At 45.7% G+C, this 10,871-nt stretch overlaps 1 pseudogene across 1 annotated transcript; it reads right to left on the reverse strand.

Moving 5' to 3' along the window:
- Positions 1-7,526: 7,526 nt before the first annotated feature.
- LOC105516349 lies at positions 7,527-8,444 on the reverse strand (annotated as a pseudogene). The gene has a single exon (XR_001002475.1). The product of XR_001002475.1 is annotated as a chloride intracellular channel protein 1 pseudogene (transcript).
- Between the last annotated feature and the right edge of the window lie 2,427 nt (positions 8,445-10,871).

A 10,871-nucleotide genomic window follows, 5' to 3' on the forward strand; every position in this document is an offset into this window, starting at 1 on the left:
AGGGCGTTTGACTTAGGCTGGGGGCAGTGGCTCATGCCTGTGATCCCAGCAGTTTGGGAGGCCAAGGCAGGCGGGTTACTTGAGGTCAGGAGTTCAAGACAAGCCTGGCCACCATGGCAAAACCCCGTCTCTAATAAAAATACAAAAATTAGCTGGGAGTGGTGGCAGGTCCTATAGTCCCAGCTAATCAGGAGGCTGAGGCAGGAGAATCACTTGAGGTAGAGGTTGCAGTGAGCCAAGATCGTGCCACTGCACTCCAGCCTGGGCAACAGAGCAAGACTCTGTCTCAAAAAAAAATAAACAAATAAAAAGAAAAAATAAAAAGAAAAATCAACTACACTATGATGAATAACACAATCTTTATTAAAAAAAAAAAAAAAAGGCCAGGCACAGTGGCTCATGCCTGTAATCCCAGCACTTTGGGAGGCTGAGGCAGGCGGATCACGAGGTCAGGAGAGCGAGACCATCCTGGCTAACACAGTGAAACCCCGTCTCTATTAAAATACAAAAAATTAGCTGGGCATAGTGGCGGGCGCCTGTAGTCCCAGCTACTCCGGAGGCTGAGGAACCCGGGAGGCGGAGCTTGCAGTGAGCCGAGATCCAGCCACTGCACTTCAGCCTGGGTGACTAAGCGAGACTCCATCTCAAAAAAACAACAAAAAAAGTAGAGTTTGACTTAGCCTGGGCAACGTGGCGAAACCTTGTGTCTACAACAAATAAAAAATTAGCCAGGCATGGTGGCATGTGCCTGTAGTCCCAGCTACTTGGGAGGCTGAGGTGGGAAGATGGCTTGAGCCCAGGAGGTTAAGGCTGCAGTGAGCCGTGATTCTGCCATTGCACTCCAGCCTGGGTGACACAGTGAGACAAAAAATAAAATAAAATAAAAATTTAAGAAGAACTTGCCTTTTTGGGGTCCTCTTAGTTAAGCCTGGTTTCCGTTAGAATCCTCTCTCAGGCCCAAGTCTTGGAAACAGAGGTGGGCATTTTCGGCTTTGTGATTTTAATATCCCATTCTGGTATTCAAAGTTGCCCTCAGGGTGTCACTGAAGGTATGGCCTCTAACAGGCAAGAAGGGGTAGAGCCGGAGGCTGGGGAAATCTGAACCACCCCTAAGAAGTCCTTTGAGGCTTTGGGCTAGATTTAAAATGCTTCCTGTTTACGAAAGAGGGACCCAGCGTGGGGGATGGATCCGTTGCAAGAATAGAGGTTGGGAGAGGGGAATTCTGAAATAATTTAGACGACCTAGGCCGGGTGTAGTGTCTCTTGCCTGTAATCCCAGCACTTTGGGAGGCCAAGGCGGGTGGATCACTTGACGTCTGGAGCTCGAGACCAGCCATGGCTAACGTGATGAAACTTCGTCTCTACTAAAATTACAAAAATTAGCCAGGCGCCTGTAATCTCAGCTACTTGGGAGGGTAAGGCAGGAGGATCGCTTGAACCCAGGAGGCGGAAGTTGCAGTGAGCTGACATCGCGCCACTGCACTCCAGTCTGGATGATGGAGCAAGATTCCGTCTCAAAAAAAAAAAAAAAAGAAAAAGAAAAAAGAAAAAAAAAACATAGAAAGCTTAAGTATAGTTAACTCTAGAAGCTGGATTTAAATAGGACATATAACAGTTCACGACTGCAGAAAAACAGAGAGAATATGAATAGTTACAATCTATTGAGTGCTTATCAGGTGCCAGGCACTGTGCTAAACACTTCACATGCGTTATCTCATGAAGTGGCAGAACAACCCTGTGAGGCTGGTGTTATTATCTCCAGTTAGGAGATAAGAACACAGGAGGGTCAGAGAGGTGGAGCCACCTGCCCAAGGTCACACAGCTAACAAGCAACAGAGGCAGAATTTGAACCTACATGGAGCGACTCCAGAACCCGCAGCATTAACCTCAGCACCAGTGTCACCAGCTAGGCAAGGCATGATGGAAAAGTTAGTCTTGAGCTACCGTAGACAGAAGAATATCGGTGTAGATACTTTGCCTTTACCACAGAAGTTCTCAACCCTGACTGGACATTAGAATCAGCAGAGAAACAGGAAAAAAAAAAAAAAAAAAGCCAGACTGCCACTTAATTACAGGAATTGAGGCTGCAGTGACCTGTGATTGTGCCATTGCACTCCAGCCTGGGCAACAGAGCAAGACCCTGTCTCTAAAAAAAAAAAAAAAAGACTGGATACAGTGGCTCACACCTGTACTCCAGCACTTTGGGAGGCCAAGGCAGGAGGATTGCTTGAGTCCAGGAGTTTGAAACCAGACTGGGCAACATAGTGAGACCCTGTCTCTACAAAAAAACTAAAAGATTAGCCGGATGTGGTGACACATTCCTCTAGTCCCAGCTACTTAGGAGGCTGAGGTGAGAAGATTGTTTGAGCCTAGGAGGTCAAGGCTGCAGTGAGCCAAGACTGTGCCACTGTGTTCCAGCCTGGGCCACAGAGCAAGACTCTGTCCTCTGCCCCCCTCCAAAAAAACTGTTGGCCAGGCACAGTGGCTTATGCTTGTAATCCCAGCACTTTGGGAGGCTGAGGCAGGCAGATCACTTGAGGCCAAGAGTTCGAGATCAACCTGGCCAACATTGTGAAACCCTGTCTCTACTAAAACTGCAGAAATTAGCTGGGCTTGGTGGTGTATGCCTGTAACCCCAGCTACTCAGGAGGCTGAGGCAGGAGAATTGCTTGATCCTGGGAGGCAGAGGTTGCAGGGAGCCAAGATTGCACCACTGTACTCCAGCCTGGGCAAAAGAGCGAGGCTCTGTCTCAAAAAAAAAAAAAAAAAGTAGATTCCCAGTCTCTACCACTAGAGCTACTGATTCGGTAGATGGGGCCTAGCATCTCTATTTTTCATAGTTTCTCAAATGACTCCGATGCTCTGGGTTGAAAGCTACTGCCCTAGCCTGAATAGGAGTTTTGAGGGCTCTTACCTCCTGCCAGCCCCAAATACTTTCCAGAGGGCTCTAGGCTGGAATCCAAATCACCTTGAGGTGTTTAGGAATCATGGTGAAGTGGAGCAAGCATAGGATTATGTGATCTGACTAGTTTTACATCTTGGCTCTTCCACAAACTAGCTGTGTGATCTTCAGCAAATGGTTTCCCTTGCAGTTGCCTCTGTCTCCTCAGCTTCAAAATGGGGGATAGGCGGGGCACAGAGGCTCACGCCTGTACTCCCAGCACTTTGGGAGGCCGAGGCAGGCGGATCACCTGAGGTCAGGAGTTTGAGATTAGCCTGGGCAACATGGAGAAACCCCGTCTCTACTAAAAATACAAAATTAGCCAGGTATGGTGACACACACCTATAATCCCAGCTACTCGGGAGGCTGAGGCAGGTGAACCACTTGAACCTGGGAGGAGGAGGATGCGGTGAGCCGAGATTGCGCCATTGCACTCCAGCCTGGGCAACAAGAGTAAATCTCCGTCTCACCAAAAAAAAAAAAAAAAAGGGTGGGACTCATTATACTAATCTTAAAGAGGTGCTCTGAGGAATAAAACAGTTAAAAAATATAAGGGGGTTGTAATAGCACAATAATTTGGTCAGAATAGTCAAACCTCAGATAACAATTATAAAACCGAAACAAGGGCCAGGCGCGGTGGCTCACGCCTGTAATCCCAGCACTTAGGGAGGCTGAGGAAGATAGATCATTCGAGGTCAGGAGTTTGAGACCAGCCTGGCCAACCTGAAGAAACACCATCTCTACTAAAAATACACAAAAAATTAGCCCGGCTTGTGGTGCACACCTGTCATCCCAGCTGCTCAGGAGGCTGAGGCAGGAGAATCACTTGAACCCAGGAAGTGGCGGTTGCAGCAAGCCGAGATCGCGCCACTGCACTACTCCAGCCTGGGCGACAGAGCAAGAGTCTGTCTCAAAAAAAAACAAAAAAAACAAAAAACTGAAACAAGGCCAGGTACAGTGGCTCATGCCTGTAATCTTAGCACCTTTGGAGACTTAGGTGAGAGGATCACTTGAGGCCAGGAGTTCAAGACAAGCCTGAGCAACATAGCAAGACTCCATCTCTATCAAAACAGATTTTTAAAAAATTAGCTAGGCATGGTGATATGCACTGGTAGTCCCAGCTACTTGAGAGGCTGAGGCAGTAGGATTGCTTGAGCTCAGAAGTTCAAGGCTGCAGTTTGCTATGATCACATCACTGTGCTCCAGCCTGGGCAACAAAGCAAGATCCTGTCTCTTAAAAACAAAACAACAACAACAACAAAAACCTGACCGGGTTCAGTGGCTCACACCTGTAATCCCAGCACTTTAAGAGACCAAGGCAGGTGGATCACCTGAGGTCAGGAGTTCAAGACCAGCCTGGTCAACATGGTGAAACCCCTGTCTCTATTAAAAATACAGAAATTACCCAGGCGTGGTGGTGCACGCCTGTGTTCCCAGCTACTCAGGAGGCTGAGGCAGGAGGATCACTTGAACCTGGGAGGCAGAGGTTGCAGTGAGCTCAGATCATACCATTGCACTCTAGCCTGGGCGACAAGAGCAAAACTCCATCTCAAAACAAAAACCAAACCAAACCAAAATGAAACAAAAAACAAAAAACCTGAATAAAATAAACAACAACCAAACCTAAATATTTGAAGGCACTGGAGAATGTCTAACAGCAATTAGAAATGTGAGGAAAACCAACTCTTGAAAGGTGGGAGCTACCCTGTACTAGATTTATATTTTTGTGATCATTCGTGTGAGGGCATTCTGTAATTTGTGTGGGAGGTGGAAAGGAATAGAAACCTGTGGTCTTACTGGTTCGAGGTGCCAAGTGAACAGAGTTATAGGCAAGTAGTGTGGCTGGAAAATTAAGAGGCAACTCACAGAAAGAAATTCTACAGAGCAAACAAGTCCCAAAATCTGGACATAAACTCTGTCCAAATCCTTGGTTGTCCAACTGCACATATGCACAGGAGTCCCAGTAAAATCAGCAGTTGGGAGCAAGAACTGAGTAGAAATTACAGCTACTGCCTTTCGTAAGGGAAACAAAGATTGGAGATTCGGTCCAACCAAGTTAATTGCCTGTTAGAACAAAATTAACACTCTTGAGAGGAACATAACAAAATCCATAGTCTTGACAATGTCCAGCCACAATAAACGAATACTAGGCATATGAAGAAACAGAAAACTGAATCATACTCAAAACTCACTCTTGCCGGGTGCGGTGGCTCACACCTGTAATTCCAGCACTTTGGGAGGCTGAGACGGGTGGATCATGAGGTCAGGAGATTGAGACCATCTGGCTAACAAGGTGAAACCCCATCTCTACTAAAAATACAAAGAATTAGCTGGGCGAGGTGGTGGGCACCTGTAGTCCCAGCTACTTGGGAGGCTGAGGCGGGAGAATGGCGTGAACCTGGGAGGCAGGGCTTGCAGCAAGCCAAGATCACACCACTGCACTCCAGCCTGGGTGACAGAGCAAGACTACGTCTCAAAAAACAAAACAAAACAAAATAAAACAAAAAAACCTCACTCTCAGAGAGAAAAGGTTATGACCCAAATGTTGGAATTCCTAATCTTGAGAATTGGCAGCAAGGATTTTAAAGCAACTTTTATAATTATTTTCTCTTTTTGAGATGGAGTCTCCCTCTGTTGCCCAGGCTGGATTGCAGTGGTGTGATCTCAGCTCACTACAGCCTCTGCCTCCCAGGTTCAAGCAATTCTACTGCTTCAGTCTCCCAAGTAGCTTGGATTACAAGTGTGTGCCACCACACCCAGCTAATTTTTGTATTTTTAGTAGAGATGGGGTTTCACAATGTTGGCCAGGCTGGTCTTGAACTCCCGACCTCAGATGATCCGCCCTCCTTGGCCTCCCAAAGTCTGAGGATCACAGGCATAAGCCACCATGTCCAGTCTCATTTTCAAGGCCTTACAGGAAAATGTAGTCGTAATGAAGGAACAGATATGGAACTTCAGAAGCGAAATTTTAATTATAAAAAAGAACCAAATGGAAATTCTAGAAGTGAAAAGTACAATAACTGAAATGAAAAATCAACTTGATATATTTAATAGCAGAATGAAGATTACAAAGGAAGGAGTTAGTGAATATAAAGATAAAGCAATACAAATTATTTATTCTAAAGACCAGAGAGATAAAAAAAAAACTGAAAAAATTAAACGAAGTTTTATGGATTTGGGAGGCAACATTAAAAGTTCTATATACCCAGCCTGGCCAACATGGTGAAACTCCATCTCTACTAACAGCACAAAAATTGCTGGGCACAGTGGCTCACTCCTGTAATCCCAGCACTTTGGAAGGACAAGGCAAGCAGATCACATGAGGTTGAGAGTTTGAGACCAGCCCGACCAACACAGAGAAACCCTGTCTCTACTAAAAATACAAAAATTAGCCTGGTGTGGTGGCACATGCCTGTTATCCCAGCTACTCAGGAGGCTAATGCAAAAGAATTGCTTGAACCCAGGAGGCGGAGGTTACAGTGAGCCAAGATCACACCATTGTATTCCAGATTAGTTGACAAGAGTGAAACTCCATCTTTTCTAAATTTTAAAAATAAAAATTAAAAAATTATGTATACCATATGTAATTTGAATTTTAGAAAAATAGAAGAGGTAGAAAGGGGCATTAAAATATTTGACAAAGTATGTGCTGATTTCTCAAATTTATTCAAAGACAAATTTATAGATTCAAAAATCTCAGTGAAGCCCAGGCAACCTGAATACAAAATAATCTGCCAAGGTATGGCATAGTCAACTTTCTAAAACCTAAAGGTAAAGAGAAAAATATTGAAAACAGCCAGAGAAAAATGATACATTCAAAATAAGAACTATGATTCAAATGATAGCTGACTACTCATTGCCAACAGTGGATGTTTGAACCCAATGGATCAACATCTTTAAAGTACAGAGGGAGAAAGAGAAGAAAGAGAAAGAATGAAAACAGACACTCAAATTAGATTTCTATATCCAGTAACACTATCCTTCAAAAATGAAGACAAAATAGAGACATTATGAGATAAACAAAAACTGAGTTTCTCACCAGCAGACCTGTATTATAAGGAACATCAGCAGGGCATGGAGGCTCATGCCTGTTATCCCAATACTTTGAGAGGCTGAGAAGGGCGGATCATTTGAGGTCAGGAGTTTGAGACCAGCCTGGCAAACATGGTGAAACCCTATCTCTACCAAAAACACAAAAATTAGCCAGGCATGCTGGTAGGCACCTGTAATCCCAGCTACTCGGGGGGCTGAGCCAGGAGAATCCCTTGAACCCAGGAGGCGGAGGCTGCAGTGAGCCAAGATCATGCCACCACACTCCAGCCTGGGCAGCAGAGTGAGACTCCTTCTCAGAAAAAAAAAAAAGAAACATCAAAGAAAGCTCATCTGGCTGAAGGAGATGATATCGGATAAAAACTCAGAAATATAGAGAGGAATAAAAAATACTTGAGATGATAAACAGGTGAGTAAATGTTTTTAAATTGTATTTAAAATTTTTTCTTTATTTCTTAGGGGGCTGCTTATTTATTTTTTCATTTTTTTCTCTATTTTGTTACTGAAATATGTTGTCCTGCCCATGCCACCCCACAATAAAAATCGTACCCAGTTCCCCCATTTCTTTCCCTCATCCCCTCTTCCACCACACCATCCCAGAACAAGGGCTCCAGGATTTCCTGCCCACTGGCCATTTTGGTGTGTGTCCATTGGGTAGCAATGCGGAAAACGCCGGGGCCTTTGTGGAGAAAATGGAGGGTATTGAGGAAGTCCCAGGAGGGGCTTATTTGAAGGCCTTGGCCCCTTGCTCATAGGTGAGCTTGATCTCCTCGCCACCTGGGCAGGTGGAGGCAGATTCTTCCAGCGCATAAACATTGCTCAAGTGCCTATGCACTCCGGGGAAGGCCTTGGGAATGGTAAATCCCCAGTACTTCTTACACACCACCTGTACTGTGTGTAGCTTTGGCAACAGGTAGCAGTCAGCCAGGGTGAGTTCGTTGCCATTCAGAAACTTCCTCTGAGAGATGCCCTCATCTTCAGCACTAGTTTCATCCACTTCTTCTGGGAGCGGGGATGTTAAGTAATTGTCTAAAACCTGCAGGGCTTCCAGGAGTCCCTTCTCCAGATTATCATTGAGTGCTGAGTTTGAATTCTTGATGTAGGCAGAAAATTTGGCAAATATGTCCAGCCCAGCTGTGTTGGACTCAGGGTTCAGAGCTGCCAGCTTGGGGTATCTGGGAGGGCACAGCACTGCCTCCGGAAATTCCTCCATCTCGTTGGTGTCTATGTGCACTTCAGTGCCATACAGCAGGAATGGGAGCTGCCCTCCTGGGCACAGCTTCTGCACTCTCTCGGTCCATCTCTTGGTGTCAATGGTGGTAACATTGAAGGTGACTCCCTTGACCCACAGCACCATGAACAGTCTCTGGGAGAAGGGGCAGTTCCCAATCTCGGCCCCATCACTGCCAGCCTTCACGAACAGTTCAACTGGCGGTTGTTCTTCAGCCGTGTTTGCGTCCCTTTTCTTTTTCTTTTGAGACAGAGTGTCGCTCTGTAGCCCAGGCTAGACACAGGCTGGAGTGCAGTGGTGCAATCTTGGCTCACTGCTACCTCTGCCTCCCAGGTCCCAGTTCAAGCAATTCTCCTGCCTCAGCCTCACGAGTAGCTGGGATTACAGGCATGTGCCACCATGCCCAGCTAATTTTTCTATTTTTAGTAGAGACAGGGTTTCACCATGTTAGCCAGGCTGGTCTTGAACTCCTGACCTCGTGATCCACCCGCCTCGGCCTCCCAAAGTTCTGGGATTACAGGCGTGAGCCACCGTGCCTGGCACCCCCCCTCTTTTTATTTTAACCAAATAGGCACACTGACAGACGTGGCTATTTAAAAGCTAAAATTATGACGTTGTATTGTGGGGCTTATAACAGATGTCATTTACATAATAAGAATAACAAGGGTGGACATGGAAATCAATGGAACTATATTGTGCAAAGTTCCTACATTTTATAGGAAATAGTACAATATTAATTTTAAGTAGATTGTGGGCCAGGCGCAGTGGCTCACTTCCATAATCCCAACACTTTGGGAAGCCGATGTGGGCAGATCACTTGAGGTCAGGAGTTCAAGACCAGCCTGGCTCACATGGTGAAACCCCGTCTCTACTAAAAATATAAAAATTACCTGGGTGTGGTGGTACACGCCTATAATCCCAGCTACTTGGGTGCCTGAGGCACGAGAATCACTTGAACCTGGGAGGCAGAGGTTGCAGTGAGCCAAGATGGAACCATTGCCCTCCAGCCTGGGTGACAGGGTGAGACTCCTTCTCAAAAATAATAATGATAATAATAATAATAATAATTTTAAGTAGATTGTGATAAGTTAAAGTGCATGAGATTCATACCACTATAGCAGCCATTACGACTATAATTTAAAGAGGGTACAGCTTTAAAAAAGCCAGTAAAGCCGGGCGCAGTGGCTCACACCTCTAATCCCAGCACTTTGGGAGGCCAAGGCGGGCAGATTGCCTGAACTCAGGAGAAAGAAAGAAAGAAAGAAAGAAAGAAAGAGAAAGAAAGAGAGAAGGAGGGAGGGAAGGAAGAAAAAAAAAAAAAAAAAGAAAGAAAGAAAAAGAAATGGTCAGGCAGAGCAAAGAAGAAGATATAAGTATATGCTATCTACGAGGCACATACTTTTTAAAAAATTTTTATTTATTTATTTATTTTGAGACACAGTCTCGCTCTGTTGCCCAGGCTGGAGTGCAATGGCACCATTTTGGTTCACTGCAACCTCCACCTCCCACATTCAAGTGATTCTCCTGCCTCCACCTTCCGAGCAGCTGGGATTACAGGTGCGTGCCACTACGCCCAGCAAATTTTTGTAGTTTTGTAGAGACAGATTTTCACGACGTTGGCCAGGCTGGTCTCAAACTCCTGACCTCAGGTAATCTCCCTCCTTGGCCTCCCAAAGTGCTGGGATTACAGGTGGAGGCCATTGCGCCCAGCCCAAGGCACATTTTTTTTTTTTTTTTTTTAGATAGAAAGAGTCTCACTCTATCGCCCAGGCTGGAGTGCAGTGCCGTGATCTGGGCTCACCGCAACCTCTGCCTCCCAGGTTCAAGCAATTCTCCTGCTTCAGCTTCCTGAGTAGCTGGAGCTACAGGCATGTGCCACCATGCCTGGCTAATTTTTTTGTGTGTTTTAGTAGAGGCGGGGTTTCACCGTGTTGCCCAGGCTGGTCTTGAACTCCTAAGCTCAGACAATCCACCCGCCTCAGCCTCCCAAACTGCTAGGTTTACAGGCGTGAGCCACTGCGCTCAGCTGGCACACAATTTTTATTTATTTATTTATTTGTTTGTTTATTTATTTATTTTTTGAGATGGAGTCTTGCTCTGTCTCCCAGGCTGAAGTGCAGTGGTGCGATCTTGGCTCACTGCAAGCTCTGCCTCCCGGGTTCACACCAGTCTCCTGCCTCAGCCTCCCGAGTACCGGTGACTACAGGCACCCACCACGCCTGGCTAATTTTTTTTTTTTTTTTTTAAGTAGAGACAGGGTTTCACCATGTTAGCCAAGATGGTCTCTATCCCCTGACCTCATGATCCACACGCCTCGGCCTCCTAAAGTGCTGCGAATACAGGCATGAGCCACCGCGCCTGGCTGGCACATACTTTAAATACAAACCCACACTGAGGTTGAGAGTAAAAGGTTGGAAAAATGACCTAAAATAAAAACACACGTCATAAGAAAGCTATATTAATATCAGATAAAGTAGACTTCAAAACTAAGAACCTAAGAGAGGTGTTTCATAATGATAAAAGGGGCACTTCATTAAGAAGATATAACAATTTTAACCATCCTGGCTAACAGGGTGAAACCCCGTCTCTACTAAAAACTACAAAAAAACACTAGCTGGGCGAGGTGGCGGCGCCTGTAGTCCCAGCTAC

The sequence above is a fragment of the Colobus angolensis genome, unplaced genomic scaffold, assembly GCF_000951035.1.
Source record: "Colobus angolensis palliatus isolate OR3802 unplaced genomic scaffold, Cang.pa_1.0 Scaffold28, whole genome shotgun sequence".
Classification (NCBI taxonomy): domain Eukaryota; kingdom Metazoa; phylum Chordata; class Mammalia; order Primates; family Cercopithecidae; genus Colobus; species Colobus angolensis.